We start from the raw sequence: 18,265 nt of genomic DNA, 5'->3' as shown, positions 1-18,265 counted from the left end.
CTTTTGGATCTACTCTAATTCCTTTTTAGCAACAATTCAATGTTCATTCTTGGCTACCTCTTCAAAACATTTGGGCTCAAACAAGGAGATTAGTGAAACATCATCATCTTCATTGTAATTGACATTCTTCCTCATAGCACTTATTCTATTTCCAGTCATCACTTGATATGTAGGACGATTCCTTTGTACAAATCTAGAGGGTGTATTGAAAGAGAATGTACCAATTTCATCTCGTGGATTGAATCCAAAAGGTGCATGTGTAGTTTTAGATTAATTAGATTAGATAGATATAGAAGTAAAAGGTGTTCATTTAACCAATAAAATGGATATAGAAGCATAAGGTGTTTTAAGTATTTTAAAACCTTCTAACCCTAGCTCAACCTCCTTCCATAGGGTCAGATTTTGATCTTCAAAATTTTCTTGCCCACAATCCTATTAGAATACAATTATTTTTAATCATTACCAACAACCAAACAAGGGAAACAGTCCCGATAAAGACTGCCAAAATGACCATGTACAAAACTAGTCATTAGATGATATATTTATTTATATGATAACTTAAATATAAATAAAAACTATTTTTTAGTTTATTTTAAAAGGAATTTTTAATTTTGTTTTGCTTAAATTAAAAATTAGTTATAATTTAATTTATTAACACTATAGTATATTTTTTTTTAAAAATTATTATTAAACACATATTAGTTCATTGTTGTAGAAACAAATACACTAGTTAAGTTAATATACTTTATGTGGGAACTTTGTTCCCAAAATTAAAATTTTCTTGCCAAAAAATTGCGAGCACTCTTCCTAGAAATTTTTCTCTTATATCTATACACTTTAGATATTCTCTTATTTTCTCTTTTTATTTTTCCTAGAAATAGTAAGTTAATTTATGTTTTCTTCTAGAAAATTCAATCTCATTTAAAAAAAAGATCTAATTTTTAGTTTTTTAAATTATTTAAATTAGTTTATATTTTAGTTTTTAAAATTAGTTTAGTTTTTATTTTTAATAATTATTTTAGTTTATTTTTTTATTCTTATCTTTTTTCGTACTACTTTTTCATATTATTTTCTTAATAATTTTGTATTATGGATATTTTATGTGGATTTTTTTAGATCATCATTTTATTCATATAATATAGTAAAGTATAAATAAATAATATATTTGAGTTTATTTCAATTTTTTTTATTTAAGTTAAAAAATAATTATAATTAAGCCGATAGACTTTGTTTGGGAGCTTTTCTCTCATAAAATTAGTTTTTTGGTCAAGAAATTGTTAGCCCTTCATGTTAATTATTTTCTAACCAGCTTTCATCTTAATCTTCTTTTACCAGATTTTCCCTAATTTCCCCCCTATTTCTTTTACTTTAGTATCTAGTATTGATTATTTTAAATTCTAATTTCTTACCTTCTCATCTGATTTTTAATGGAGATCTAGCACAAATATTCAACCCTAATGATCCAAATCAATATATATTTGGAATTGCAGCAAACAATATTCTAAGGATTTTAGAAAGAAACCCATCAATTGTAAGCAATTTTGAAGGAAATCATTTTTTTGCAGATATTTTCCTTTATATCATTGATTATAGGTATGATTTTATTAATTTCATTATTTATGTTGTTTACACTTATTACAATTTTATTAATTTGTATTTTTGCAACAACTTTCTTACCCAATTTTATGTGCTTCAAATTTGGCCATTGGATTACTCGATGAACTTCATTTCTATATGTATTTTTGCTAACTCGCTTTGTATTTTTAATATCGTCTATTTTATGTTGTTGGATTTTTTGAAAGGAGATTATTGAAGTGAAGAAGATGAATGAAACCTATCATAGAACAATCATTATTTTGTCATTGATGTCAAATCTACTACTTGTTGGTGAGACAATTGTTTACTTTGGTTTGAATGCTATCAATTGATTGATTGATGAAAAATATTTGAACATAAAGGATAACAAAGGAACCTAGAGAAAGCTTGAGTTATATGGTGTATAAAAGGAGCACTAAGACCAAGCAAGACATTGATGATATAGTGTATTTTTTATCTACTTAAGGCTATAATGAAAGGTTACTTGAGCAAAGAATGGAAGGAGGCTAAGTAAAGAAATGTGTCTGACAAGCTTGACCAAGAAAGCAGTGCAAGTTGAGCAAGACCGTGTAGGCCAAGCAGAAAATTAGTTGAACCTGAGCAAAATTTTTAGTATGAGTCGAGAAAAAGAGAAATCTAGTTGATGTCAAGTGAAGAAAGTTAGTATGTGTTGAGCACCAGTAAAGACTTAGTGGATGTCGAGCAACCCAGTCTTGGTCGAGCATTAGAAGACAATATTTTTTAAACAAATAGAGTGTTATTGCTTAGTGCTAGTAAAATATGTTAGATCAAAGATTTAACAAATCTAAGCTGACAAAGTTGATTTCTTGAATTGTGTCAAGCATGTGGAAGATTACTATGATGAGATGGTGTTACCGAATTCAACATTAATTATTTTGAGGTGAATTCAAAGAGGATTTTAGAGGAGGTTTCTAGAAAGGGATAAAATGGAAAAGTGGGTGGATTTATTGAATCTTAGCTAACCCTAGAATGGATGATTATGGTTAAGTGAAAAAAGACCTAACTTATCTATATAAGGAGTAGTAGGATAGTCGCAACAATTGTCATGTGCAGGAACCTGAGAAAGACAATAAGTCTAGGGTGTTTCTTTATATGGTGGCCAAATAGAGTCGTCTACAGTTGGCATACAAAGAAAGAAGGTTTAAAGTGATGAAGGCTTGAAGGGTGAACAAGTTTTCAAAGACAAAGAGGATGAATGCCAAGTAGAATGGATCTATAATCTACAAGTGAGTTGTTATTGTTATCAGATCAAGTCTTGCTATTACTCTCTAATAACTATATTAGTTTTAATAAATCCTTTGGATTAAAGTTGACCTAATAGGTATTATTAAACCCTTTAATAGGGTAAAATCCTAAAGGAATGTTGTAAAGTCCTCTAACAAGGCTCACTCCTAATAGGGTGATTGAAATCCTTTAACTAGGTCACATTTAACAATGTGCATTGTAACCTTTAACAAGGTTGGCTCCAGCTCATTTCAGAAGAGTGAAAATTGGTAGCATGTTACTGGTGGTTTTTCCCAAATTGGGTTTCCACATAAAATCTGTATGTCAAAATGTGTGATTAATTTTTGAAATTACATGTTTATATTTATGCAAAGTTATTTTGACATAGGAAAAAAGTATGCATATGTTTAAGATATTGAATGGTTAGTGCATGCATAAGAATAAGTTGCAGTACTAAAAAGTTTTATTTGTATATTTGGACCTTGTATAATTGATTCACCTCCCCTTAGTTATTCTAAAGTATTCCAACAATTGGTGCCATAGCACCAAGTGCTTGTGAAGAGAAAAGTTTGAAGGTACTTAAAGCTAAAGATCAAGATGTAGAAAAAGGAGGTCCCCAAGTTGAACAAGGAAAAATTTCTTGCATGGAAAACTTCGATGAAACTACATCTAAGAGGCCTTGGAGATTATGCACAGTCAACTATCACCACTGAGAATGTTAGTCCAACTAGAGCCCCAACTACTGAAAAATTGAAACAAAAGAAAAAACACAATCATACAATGTTGGAGATTGCATGTACCATAAGCTACTCAGAGTTTGATGATATCAAAGCATGTAATTCTATGAAGAAGATGTGGGATACCCTACAAAAGATCTATGGAGGAGACAAGAATGTGTTGAGAGCCAAAGCTGAAAGCCTAAGAGGAAAATTTGATGAAATGAGAATGCAAGATGGTGATACTATAGTGTAGTATTGTACAAGGATCAAAGATATTATTAATTCAATTTGAGGATTTGATGGACATATTGAAGATGAGACTATGATCAACAAAGTATTGAGAACCCTACTACCTATCTATGCTATTAGTGTCTCTGCTATACAAGAATTGAGGTGTACTCTTGGTAGTAATTTATCTCTCTATAAATAAAAGATTCAGAACTATAACCCTTGAAGGAATGGTTGGAAGACTCACTACTTTTGAACTTTCAAATTTTGACAATTTCAAATCTGAGAGTGTTGAATTTTCTTTTAAAGCTAAGTTGATAGTAAAATAACGTAAAGATAAGAAAAAGAAAAAGGTCAAACCTATTGCTAGTGATAGTGATACAGATGATGAAGAGCTAGAAGAACTAGAAGCATTATTGCCTAGGAAATTTCAATGAGGCAAAGGAAAATATAAATGTAAGCTACCCATCATATGCTTTAATTGTCATGAGGTTGGTCATATTGTAGAAAGATGTCTCGATAAGCTAAATAGAAAGAATGAAGATAAATTCAGAGGTAGAAAAGATGGAAGTAACAAAGGCTACAAGGACAAGGGAAAGAAGGCTTGTTACATTGCTGAAGAAGAATCCAATGATGTATCTGAAGATCATGATGATGAGGTTGTCTATGTTGCTATGAAGGATGATTCTGATGAAGATGAGGTGACTACATTGATATCTTATGTGAAAAAAAGTGAGAAATGGATCAATGATAGTGGATGTTCACATCACATGATTAGAGACAAAATTAAGTTCACTACCCTTTAGTATTACAAGTTATTTGCGATGTAGAAAAAGGAATCTTGACTAGAAGAAACGCCAAGACAAATGAACAAGCAAATATTGCAAAACATTTTTGTTTGATATTAGATTTTGAGCCCAAAACTGTCACTAAAGCCTTATCGGACTCTTGTTGGCAAAATGCTATGCAGGAAGCAATAAACCAAATTGAGAAAAACAAGACCTAGGAACTTGTTCCTAGACCTGATGACAAAAATGTCATAGGTGGAAAATGGGTGTTTCATAACAAATTGAATGATGATGGAAAAGTAATAAGTAATAAAGCTAGATTTGTTTGCAAAGGATATGCTCACCAGGAAGGAATTGATTTTGGTGAAACATTTGCACTAGTTGCAAGGATGGAATCAATTAAAATCTTTCTTGCATATGCAAGTTATAAAAGGTTTACTTTTTACCAAAAGGATGTAAAAACCACATTCTTGAATGTGTATCTTGAAGAGGAAGTCTATATGGAATAGCCAGAAGGATTTGAATCTTCTGACAAACCTGATTATGTTCATCGACTCAAAAAGGCATTATATGGTTTAAAGTAAGCTCCTAGAGCTTGGTATTTTGAGTTGGATAAACATATAATTGCAAATGGAGTTTCTCGTGGAAAAGTTGATAGAACTTTGTATATCAAAGTCATAAATGATGACATCTTCGCAGTAAAAATCTATGTAGATGATAATATTTTTGGGTCTAATAATCATGAATCAACGAAACATTTTTCAAGAATTATGGAATCTTAGTTTAAAATGTCTTTATTGAGTGTGCTCACATTTTTTCTTGGACTACAAGTCTCATAGCTTAAACATGGCCTTTTTCTTTCTCAAACAAAATATGCAAAGGAAATGTTGTAGAAGTTTAATATGGCTAATTATAAACCAATAAGCACTCCTATGGAGATAGGCTACAAACTAATGAAGAATGATGACTCACCTTTTGTATCTTACATCATCTAGTTTTGATATAATGCAAGCAGTATGCATGGATTCAAGTCCCAAAGTAACACTTGCTTGTTCAAAAATAAAACTTCACCTAGGATAATTACTAAGAGACATCCTGAGTCTCAAGTTATTGGAGATGTAGAAAAAGGAATCTTGACTAGAAGAAAGGCCAAGACAGATGAACAAGCAAATATTGTTGAACGTTTCTATTTGATATCAGATTTTGAGCCCAAAACTGTTACGAAAGCCTTATTAGACCCTTGTTGGCAAAATGTTATGCAGGAAGAAATAAACCAAATTGAGAAAAACAAGACCTAGGAACTTGTTCCTAGACCTGATGACAAAAATATCATAGGTGGAAAATTGGTGTTTCATAACAAATTGAATGAAGATGCAAAGTACTAAGGAATAAAGCTAGATTTGTTTGCAAAGGATATGCTCAGTAGGAAGGAATTGATTTTGGTGAAACATTTGCACCAGTTGCAAGGATGGAATCAATCAAAATCTTTCTTGCATATGCTAGCTATAAAAGGTTTATTTTTTACCAAAAGAATGTTAAAACTGCATTGTTGAATGGGTATCTTGAAGAGGAAGTCTATATGGAACAACTAGAAGGATTTGAATTTTCTGACAAACTTGATTATGTTGACTAACTCAAAAAGACATTATATGGTTTAAAGTGAGCTCCTAGAGCTTGGTATTCTAGGTTGGATAAATGTCTAATTGTAAATAGATTTTCTCATGGAAAAGTAGATAGCACTTTGTATATTGGTGCAGGAGCATCCAGTGGTGTAAGGGCAATCTTGTATCACCCAAAAAAAAATGCTTAGAGATAGTTTCTATTTAATGTGTTTTCATTTTTGGATACCCATTTGGGTCAAATAAAGGTTCCAACTCCCATAGTTCCACTATTAGTTTTCTAGGTTAGAGTTTTATTAGTTTTTAAGCACCTTGGGATATGCGTAAATGTAGAATATGAGTTATTTTTTTAAACTAAAATTATGTTGAGTTAGAGGGTGTAATTTGGAGATATGATTGTACTTATAATTTAACACACTCTAGAAAAAGAATCAGGTCAAAAGGCTTTACAGTTAGAAAGTTATTATAGTTTTAATTTTTTTGGAGACCTCCTAAGAGCGCTTCAAAGTTAGATATGGGGCACTAAACAGCCTTGTATGAGGCCAAAAAATGGGATATGGAAATAGCTGGTCCATAAGATTGTAGAGCACTTCAAGAGCTTTTCAAAAATGTAAATGGTTTGTCAATCAGAGTTACGGTTCAAAAGTTATGCCTCCTAGAATTTGGACTACCGTTTTTGGATTCTTCTAATTTTACACCAACTTCTAATGCAATTTTTGGAACCTTCTATTTTGGTGGTGGATGCCAACTGGCATATTCTAGAATGTATTCCTAACCCTAAACCATTTGAGGCTTGTTTAAGAAAATTTTTGGCATTGTAAAGGCAACTCTTAGTGGATTTAGATATAAGGTACTATGTGGAGGATTTCTTTCTCTAGAATCATATTGTTGTAAGCCCATAGGGAATTTTTCATTGATAATAATATTTTTACCTTTTCCTATGTGTTTATTTTGGTCTTTGGTTGTGTCTCCATCAAGTGGTATCAGAGTAGGTTTTCCTGAGTGTGTAGATAGAGCACTGACTATGTGGTTGTGGGTTTAAGATAAGAAGATGCCTCCACAAAGGGAACATGGTGGAAGGGCCAGAGTTGTTACTCCTGAGGTTAGAGCCCTCTAGAGACAAGTTCAAGCATTTCAGGAGGAGATCTGTAGAGGACTAAATGTTGCCATAGGCAATAAAAGTGAGGAAGAAAATGAAGAAGAAGAAAATATTGGATAGGAAGGGGAAGACGAAGGGGAAGTCCTAAATTAGGCAGAGGAGAGTCTTTTTAGGGCCATTTCTAAGCTTGGAAAAAGACATAAAATTGATGTGGATATGTTTTTAGGAAATCTAAACCTGGACGAGTTGATCGACTGGATCAATGAACTAGAGGAGTATTTTAAGTATGAGGATATTAGGGATCCAAATAGGGTTAAGTTTGTGAAGACCAAAATGAAAGGCCATGCCAAAATCTGGTGGCAAGAGATTCAACTAGAAAGAAATAGAAGAGGAAAGGAGAAAATCACAAGATGGGATTGCATGGTGGACAAACTAAAGAAGTAGTTCATTCCTATTGACTACGAGCTTGATTTGTTCAAGAAAATGTAAGGATTAAAGAAAGCAAGAAAATATGTCCATGAATATATAGAGGAATTTTAATGACTTCTTATTAGGGTAGAATGAGGAGAAGGTTGCCCATTACCTCAGTGGGTTGCAACCTAGCATTCAGGAGGAGTTAAGTTTGGTTAAAATGACTAGTATTGAAGAGGCATACCAATTTTCCTTATGAGTCAAAGAGAAGCTAAATAAAAGGTTTGAAGGAAGGAAAAGAGGGTGTGATCAAGGAGGAAGGGGCAGAAATAGGTCATCTAGAGGCTGAAATGAGACCCAAAAGAAAAATGAAGATGTGGGTACTAGCAAAAACTAGAGAAATGAGGATTTCAACTGCTCCCGTGATCAAAACTTTGGAAATCAGAGAGGAAGAGGTAGAGGACATGGACAAGGATTAGGAAGAGGAGGCTTCCATGGTACCTATTTTCATTGCAATGAAGAAAGTCATTGTGATTTTGAATGCCCTCAATGAAAAGGAAGGATAGATAGGAGAGCTGATGGTCAAGCAAGGGTTACTCATGTGGATGAGGATGCACAGTCATCACATTCTGAGGATGAAAAAAGAGGAGAGGTTCTCGTAAATGAAAGGGTCTTAATAAGCAGTGAGAATAAACCTGGACAAAGGAGGATTTTGTTTTGTACCAAGTGCAAGTTCGAGGATAAGTGTTGTGATGTGAGTGTTGATGGTGGCAGCATTGACAACTTGGTGTCTGAGGAGATGGTCACTAAGATAAAGCTCAAGAGGGAGAAACACCCCCAACCCTATCAAATTTCTTGGGTGAAGGATGATCATAAGGTCCTGGTCAGTGAACAACATTTGTGAAGTTCAAGATTGGGAGTTACCATGATGAAGTTCTTTGTGACATTATTCCAATGGATGTCTACCATTTATTGTTGGGAAGACTATGGCAATTTGATAGGCATGTTGTACATGATGGTCATGCAGATACATGCTCTCTGAAAAATGATGTAGTTTGCCACAAATTGAAGCCCTTGGTAAAGGAAGGTGAAAAGGTATGTAGTATTGCTAAGATATTTCTTGCTGATGGAAAATTTTTTTTGGATGGTATGAAGCATCAGTGTATGTGTTATGCTTTGATTCCTAGAAAACATAAGGAAGGTAGTAGTGAAATTCTGCCCAAAGTTTCAGGCCTATTAAGTGAGTATGGAGATGTCATCTCTGATAATGTTCTAGAAGGGTTGCCACTATTAAGGAAAATTATTCATCAGATAGATTTAATCCCTACAACTAGTTTTCCTAACAAGGCTACTCATAGGATGAATCCTATTGAAACTGAGGAGCTAAAAAAATAAGTTCAAGAGCTATTGAGGAAGGGGTTGATTTGAGAGAGCTTGAGTCCATGTGTAGTGCTTGTAGTACTAGCACCAAAGAAGGATGGAGAGTGGAGAATGTGCATAGACTCTTGAGCTATAAATAGAATAACCATCAAGTATCAGTTCCCTTTGCCAAGAATGGACAATCTTATGGACTATTTGAGTGGGGCTCAGTACTTCACAAAGATAGATCTCAAGAGTGGCTATCACCAGATATGGATATGAGAGGGAGATGAGTGGAAGGCTACATTCAAGACCAAGGAGGGTCTATATGAGTGGTTAGTCATGCCTTTTGGATTGACCAACATGCCAAGCACCTTCATATAGATTATGAATGAGGTACTAAAGAAATTCTTGGGAAAATTTTTTATTGTTTATTTGGATGATATTTTAATTTTCAGCAAGACTTTGGATGAACATTTATTGCACATTTGTAGAGTCCTTGAAAGGTTGAGGGAAGAGAAAATCTTGATTAATTTTAAGAAGTGTAGCTTTGTAAAAAAGGGGTTAGTCTACTTGGGGTTTGTTGTATCATCTGAGGGTCTCAAAATGGATCCAAAGAAGGTAAAAGCCATCTTGGAATGGCCTACTCCAAGGTTTCCTACTGAGGTGAGATCATTTAATGGTTTGGTTAGTTTTTATAGAAAGTTCATTAAGAATTTCAGTGGCATATGTGCACCCTTGACTGAAACAATATGGGGGGATAGGAAAGAGTTCAAGTGGACTACAATAGCTGTAAGGAGTTTTGAATTGTTGAAGAAGAAGGTGATAGAACAACCAGTATTGGAACTTCCTAATTTTAGTAAAGTGTTCTAGGTAGATTATGATGCTAGTGGCAATGCTATTGGGGCCGTATTGAGCCAAGAAGGTAAGCCTATTGCATATTTTAGTAAAAAAATGAATGATGCAAAAAAAAAGTATTCTATTTATGATTAGGAGTTATATTCAATCATTCAGGCCTTAAAGAAATTGTGAGACCTCGCCCTAACCCATCGTAGCATAGTGATACCTTATTATCATTTTGATACTCACGACTCGAGATGCTAAGACATTATCTAATGCTTTGAACATATTATATTATTTCATGTTGTGTGATGTTATTTTCAGATATTTGATGTTTGTCATTTAATGTTTTATGTATATGTATGTTGATGAAATCAGTAAATGTAGGATTGATACTTTGATTTAAGAGATTTTAAATGGTTAAGAATTAAGTAGGATGAAAGAAATTCTGATTGATGTATGTTTCAATTTATGTGAATTTCTAATACATATACATATATGTACATGTGATTTTATAGGACTACTAATGTGTGCAATGAGTCTGCAGATATTTTAGTTGAGAAACTCGACAGAGGAACAAAATTGATCTCTATGTGCTAATTTTGGAAACCATTTTATTCGTAATTCAAGTATTTTAATTGTGAGATGTATGTATGTATTTTTCTATGATCAGTAAATGTTAATGTGAACGTAAACTATGTTCTTATAGTGTCACTTGACACTCATGAATTGTGTATGCTCTTTAGCGTGCTGATTAGGGTTAGCTGTGTAACCTTTGGACCTAAGTCAGACTAAGTTAGTGTCTTTTTGCTAATTTGGTTCTTAATCGAGTTTAGTCATCCTTAATCTGGACTAGTGCTTAATCTACATTTTAGAGTTGTTAGTTGGTCCTAATTATTTTCCTAGCTTTTGTTTGGTTCCAAACCTATTCCTAAGGCTTTAAAACATGAAATATTTATACCCAAGGGGTATGGGTATGGGTTGGGGGTCTTTTCCAACCCCTAAGCCCCTTTTATTGACTTTTGAGATCACTCAAAAAGTCTCTTTTTGCCTTTGTGCGAAAATTGACTATGGTTACCATGAGTTGTCTCACCTCACCTCCACTTAATGGTTAACCATAGTATGGGTTGAGTTAGGAGCTTCTATATTTGTAGGTGGGTGGGAGAAGTTATTGATCCTTTTGGTGGTTGAGTTTGAGGCTTATTTAGAGGCCCTTCTTGAAGTAGTTTAGGTTGTTACCAAATCTCTAGAGAGGAGTCATGGAAGATTGAAGCAAGGAAGGGAAAAGCTCTACTCAAACTTATTCATTTTCCATTACCTCTTTGTGAAGGTAGGAATTTCATCTCCCTTGTTCATTTTTTCATGCTTTGCTATGGTGTTGTTATTTGGATGCTTGTATGTTGTGGGTATGTTGGGAAGATTTGAAAACCATGTTCTTGAATGCTTTTCTTCCATGTTTCTATTTGAATTTCAAAGTTTTCTTGTATGGGTGTTTTGGCATTACTCACCCTTGGAGAGGGCAGAAGTGGCCAATTTCAGGAAAGGTCCTTTTAGTTGGACTCCAACAGTGTAGAGTCTCTTCTCAGGATGAGAAGAGGGAGAGAGGGTAGGGTGTTATGGGCCCCTACCTATCAGCACAAACCACGTATGAGTTTTGGCATGTAAGAATGGAAGAACGAAAGTTCTTGATTTATAGCCCCCATTGGGCACCTGGTTTGGTGTTGTGTTTGACATCTCCTATTGGAAAAATCCACCTTTCCCTAGTTTTTATTCATTGTGAATCCTATTGTGAAAACCTTGTATGAATATGCATGTTTGATTTGTTTCTTGGTCATGCTTGTTGTCACTTGACCAGATTCTATTTCCTCCAAGGTTCGTAGAAATGTGTTGCAGAATTTGATATGGAACCCTTGATGAGGGTCATGAAGAAAATTTAATTTTAAGTGTTGTAATTCAGGATTGAAATCCTATGTAATTTGTATCTCAAAACCTTGTTGTAATGGCAACGACGCCGGGTTTTCTTCTTGGTTCTTTCCTAACTGAGCCTTTGAATCAGGTTTGCTAATAAAAATTGGTGTTGAGTATAATTGGTTATCATGTGATTTAATCATAAATTTAATTTAGATGAATGCTAGGATGGAAGTGATGTTGATTCAATTAGGAAAATTTTAAGTTTTCTTATATGTTGAAAATGAAAATTATGATCATGCATGTAGATTCAGTTTTCATGATTATTAGAATCAAACAATTATTGCATTATTGAATAAAATAGATAATTCAAATCCTTGGTATATTAAGTTTGTAACAAGTCCTTATAGATTTTCTCTAAAAATAAAAATTTAATCCCCTCTTGGTAAATATATCAACTTTAAAAATCTATACTTAAAAAAATATGATAAAATAAAAAAAAATAAAAAAATGCACTTTCAGGAGCAAATTGCTCACTGGAATTTGTATGGGAGACCAATTTAATTTGCAAGAGACTATAGAGAATATTCTTTAAATTATTCTTTTTATTTAAATTTTGAAGTAGAACAAAATAGAAGAAAAATATAGATATACATGTTAAATTAACAAAGAAAAGTCAAAAAAAAAAATCTATATAACATCTTATCCTAAATATCTCCTTCTCACCTATAAAACTTTATGAGTTTATTACATACCCATTGGCCATGGTGGACGTTAGTTTGGATTGGATTTTAAAAGGAGTTTATATCCAATTATAGTCAAGGTTGTTTTATGGGAGGGTGACATCACTCTATCACCACATCCCATCTCCCATCTCCTCCTTAGCCTGCTGAGCGCTCACCTCTTGTTGCTTTGAAGTTATATTGTTTTAAAAAGCAAAGTATTTTAACCTTGCCTTTCATCCTTGTTCCCTTGCCTTTCTTTGTTTGGTCGCCACCTTTTTCCTTGAGGTCTACACAGGTCTGAGTAACCTGTCCCCACACAAGGATAGAGGGGACCGCCTTGCCATGCACAGGCCTTGGGAAGTGCATGCGCAGGGCTAGGGAAGGTGGTTAGGGGGAGGGGCGGGTAGGTGTAGGTGGGTTTAGGTGGCTTAGGTGGATAGGGTTGGGGGGGGGGTTTGTAATTTTTTAATTTTCAAAATTATTATTATGTTAGGTTTAGTTAAATATGTTAGTTTAGTTTAGTTTTTTTTTAAAATATTGTTATTTATTAATATTTTCAAATAGTTAGTTTAAAATGTAATCTTAATTTGTTAGTATAGGTATTTAATTTAGTTAGTTTCTTTTAATAATTTAAGATTAGTAGTAAATATAGTGTTAGTTAAGTTAATGGTTATAATAAGAATTCAATTAGTCTTAATTTAAAAAGTATAGAGGTAAGTTAGTATTACTAAAATTATTGATAGTATGTAATTTAGGATTAGTGCTAGTTAAATTGATATTTGTTTTGGAAGGTTTCCAATTTTGAAATGTAATTAGTAGATTTAGTTTAGGTTAGTAAAGTTTAAATAATGAAAGTTAGTTTGATTTTGATTCATTCAATTTTAGATATTATGGATGTAATCGTTAATTTAGATTTGATTTTAAAACTTTGAATGTATTTAGTTGGTAAGTAAAGTTAGATTTAGTTAATGTTTATTTATTTGATTAAGTGTATTTAGTTAAGTTTTTATTATAGTTAAGAGTTTGGATGAGTAAATAAGTTTATATGTCTTTCCTTAATTTTAGTTAGTAATTATTATAAATTTAAAATGCTTAGCAAATTTAATATATTATTCCTCCTTAGGATTTTGAACTTAAGACGTAACATAGACAACCTATACTTAAACTGTGATTGCAAACTTATCAAACGTGAGCATTATAATAATTATTAATTTAATTTTAAAAAAAAATTTGTGTTTTTGTCCATGTAGTTTAGGCATGACAAAAATGGAGGCATTATTTATTGCCAAAAGAATTTGTCTTGTATATTGATCACCAGGCATTGCAGTACCTAAATAGCCAAGGTAAATTGAACTAGAGAAATTTGAAGTGGGTGGAGTTCATGCATAGCTATACATTTGTGTTGAAACATAGAAGTGGAAGGTCTAATACGGTTGTAGATGCATTGAGTAGGAGACAGTTGATGCTAGCAGTAATGTAGGTTGAAGTGGTTGGGTTTGATGAACTCGAGAATCTGTACCCTGAGGATCTTGATTTTGCTAAAGCATGGAAGGCTTAAAGAACCTGTTACTATAGATAGGACTAGGTGACTAGATTATTTGATTCAGGATGATATGCTATTCAAGGGCAGTCAATTATGCATTCCAAGGAGTTCCATGAGAGAAAATTTGTTCCAGGAGAAGTACAATGGGGGGATGGTAGGACACTTTGGTTGAGATAAGATCATTTCCATTCTTAGACAAATTATTTTTGGCCTCAAATATCACAAGATGTGAAGAATTTTGTGCAGAGTTTTCAAGTATGTCAAGCAACCAAGGTATTTATTCCCAATACTAGACTCTATCAACCATTGCCTGTTCCATTGAAGCCATGGGAGGAAATAAGTATGGATTTTATTCTTAGATTGCCAAGGACACAAAGGGGTAATGACCTAGTATTTGTGGTGGTTGATAGATTCTCTGAGATGACGCATCTCATTCCATGCCACAAGACTCATGATGTTGTACATACAAATTGCATTTTTTTCTTTTTTCAGAGAGGTGGTGAGACTACATGGTCTTCCAAAGAGTAATGTTTCTAACAGAGATACTAAATTTGTGGGGTATTTTTGGAGAACTTTATGGAGGAAGTTGAGGATGGAATTGAAGTGTTAGTTCTACACATCATTCGCAGATTGATGGATAGACATAAGTGGTAAATAGAAGTTTGGGCAATTTGTTGAGGTGTTTAGTGGGAGATTAGCCTAAGGGATGAGATTTGATTCTACCATAGGCAGAATTTTCTTAAAATAATTTTGTAAATAAGAGTACTGGTAGATGACCATTCCAAATTATGTATGGTAGTAGCCCAAGGATTGCACCAAAATTGAGGAAGATGGAGCAAGGGGAGAGGACAAGTGCCGAGGCAGAAGAATTTTCTAAACATGTCAAGAGCCTACATGAGGAGGTCGATGCACACATTACCAAGATGAATCAATAGTATAAAGCTAAGGTAGATCAAAAGAGGAGACATAAGGATTTCCAAGTAGGGGATATAGTTATGGTATACTTACTAAAGGAACGGTTTCCAGTGGGTACTTACAACAAGCTGAAGATGAAGAAATTTGGTCCCTACAATTTTTTTGAAGAAACATGACTCAGGAAATGCATATGAGGTGGAGTTGCTAGATGAGATTCACATTTCTCTTTGTAGACTTAATAGAATATCATGATGATGGTGTAGATGAGGGGTTGTTGCTGGAGCCATGTCCAATTCCTACTTCTAAGGAGGAGATAGAAGAGATTTTAGATGGTCGTGTGGGTAGGAGTACCAAAAATAGGTAGTATGAAAAGTACTTGGTGAAGTGGAAAGGATGATTAATAGAGGACTCAACTTGGATATCAGCAGGAGAGGTTGCCCATTTGGGTTTTCCTCTACCATAAAGTGATAGGGTCACTTTTCAATCTACCCTAGGTGTCTTATGCTAGAGCATCTAATGTTGTAAGGGAAATTCTATATCACCCAAAAAAAATGCTTAGAGATAGTTTTTGTTTAATATGTTTTCATTTCTGGATACCCATTTGGGTCAAATAAAGGTTTTGACTCCCACAGTTCCACTATTAGTTTTTTGGGTTAGAGTTTTATTAGTTTTTAAGCACCTTGGGATATGTGTAAATGTAGAAAATGAGTTATTCTATAATTGAGCCAAAATTATGATGATTTAGAGGGTGTAATTTGAAGGGATGATTGTACTTGTAATTTAAAACACTCCAAATTTTTTTTTAGGTCAAATGGCTTTACAGTTAGAAATTTATTACAATTTTAATTTTCCCATAGACCTCCTAAGAGTGCTTCAAAGTAAGATATGGGGCACTAAATGGCTCTTATGGGGCCAAAAAATGGAAGACAAGTGCAACTCTCCATAGGGCTATAGAGTGCTTTGAGAACTTTTTGGAAATGTAAACAGTTCATCAATCAAAGTTACAGTTCAAAAGTTATGCCTCCTGGAAGTTGGACTACAGTTTCTAAATTCTTCTAATTTTACACCGACTTCTAATGTGTTTTCTGGAACCTTCTATTTTGGCAGTGGATGCCAACTGGCATATTCTAGAATATATTTCTAACCCTAAACCTTTTGGGGCTTATTTAAGAACATTTCTGGCATTGTAAAGGAAGCTCTTAGTGGAGTTAGAGAGAAGGTACTGTGTGGAGGATTTCTTTCTCTAGAATAGTACTGTTGTAAGCCCATAGGGTATTTTTAATTGATAATATTATTTTTCTTTTCTTGTGTGTTCATTCTAGTCTTTGGTTGTGTCTTCATCATATATCAAAGTCATAAATGATGACATCTTGGCAGTAGAAATCTATGTAGGTGATATTATTTGTTGTGGGCATTTTTTTCTTCTCTACGAATGTGTTTGGAATTTCTTCTTTTGTTCTCTGCGTAAAATATATGAGAAGGATCTTTCTACTCTATGAAAGAATTTTTGAAAGATTTCTATGTGATCTTTGTCATGCAAAGCTATAAATTTGTTCTTGTTTGGCAAGTATGGGTTAATGTGAAAAGTGATTTGGAATATGGAAAGAGTTTTATTGCCCTTCACTGATGGAATATGGAAAGAGTTTTTCTTCTCACTGCCTTGTGAAAAGAAATATAAAAGGTTCTACTATATGGTAAATTTTCTTTGAAGGATTTGATGAATTTTTATTCTTGTATAGTTGCTCATTTATCTATTTCTTTTGTGATTGCATGAATGGCCAAGGCAAAAAGAGGAATAAGGTGTTTATTGTGAACAAAGGGTTTCATTAAAAAAAAGGAGGTAAAAGAAAAAATGGGTATGACTATTTTATTCTCTTCAAAATTCCTTTTTTGAAAAGAAGAATGAGGTTTTGTGAATATTTTTTAAAGAAGTTTCAAATCAAAATGTTGGAGGGTTTCTAGTTCGAACCCTAAACGAATTTTTTTGAAGGTCTTTCATTTATTTCAAAGGAATTTTTTTGGGGAATTTCTTACAAACTCTAATGGCTATTTTTGAAGAATTTGAAGAAAAGCTAGAAGTTCTTTTTGGCACAGTTTGTTGTTTATAAGGCTAGTATTCAAAAGGCATGAAGAATTATGTGGCATAACTAATAACAATTTTTTTTTAAACTGCATATAATAAGGGCACTTTTGAGACGACCCTAACTGGTTCAGCTTATTTTTTAAAAAATGATTCTATATGAATCTCATCTCTATTTAAAGAGATTATTGTAAAAATCTGAATGTATGAGAGTGATATAGTGATATAAAGGCAGAGACACAAAATATTCTTGAAGTTGTAAAAAGCTAAAAGGGTTGACCATAAACTTATCTACATGTATAGGTGCATGATTTATTACATATAGTTATATGTGTATGTAAAGTTGTAATACCATTAAAAAGAGATAGACATGGTTGAATTCCCAAGCAGTTGTTGCTACTGATTGTAAAGAGTTGAAGCTCAATAAAGATTACAAATTCATGGAGTGGTTTTTTCTCCCTATGACAAATCCTTTTTGAGGAATTTTTAGGGTTTCTCACTCAAAAAAATATGTGTCTCTATCTTCTGTGAGTTCATTTTTTTAATATTCATGCATGGTGAATGATATTTATTTGAGTAAGATTTGAATACATTCAGTTTATGAATCTTTAAAGTTGTAATTTGAAAATTGATTAAGTAAAATCAGTGTGTTCTAATTCAACAACCCCCCCCCACCCCCCCGAAACTCTAGTACTTCCAACATACTCATCTTTAGAATCCTAAGTTTAAATTGAACTATTGAAAAGACATATATTTTGTAATTATTATTGATATTTGACCTATTATAATACAATATGATCCATCATTAATTATGACAATGAATCATATAATTTGATAAAAAAGAATAAAAATTTGCACACATTCAAATTCAAATAGCATCTAGAATATTAATATAGATTCAAATTCAATAATTTCTAGAACATTAATATAGATTATTATCATATAATCTTGAATATTCATATAGATTATAGAAAAGAAATAATTGTAATTAACGTTTGGCATCATAAATACTAGTAAAGATATTCATTTGTTTAATAGTGTTACTTTTTACCCAATATGTTGCATTCCAAACATGATTAATACTAATTGTTCTTCAATTCATCATTATCTATATTAAGTGTTCTCGATCGATAGGGTCACTCTGCTTGGTTGTAAGTGCCTTGGAACTTCCTTGACGACTAGGCATATGA

The sequence above is a fragment of the Cupressus sempervirens genome, chromosome 10 (assembly GCF_028749045.1).
Source record: "Cupressus sempervirens isolate cs-2001-9-10 chromosome 10, ASM2874904v1, whole genome shotgun sequence".
Lineage (NCBI taxonomy): Eukaryota > Viridiplantae > Streptophyta > Pinopsida > Cupressales > Cupressaceae > Cupressus > Cupressus sempervirens.
The sequence above is the reverse complement of the archived record's forward strand: the minus strand, read 5'-3'. Positions refer to the sequence as shown.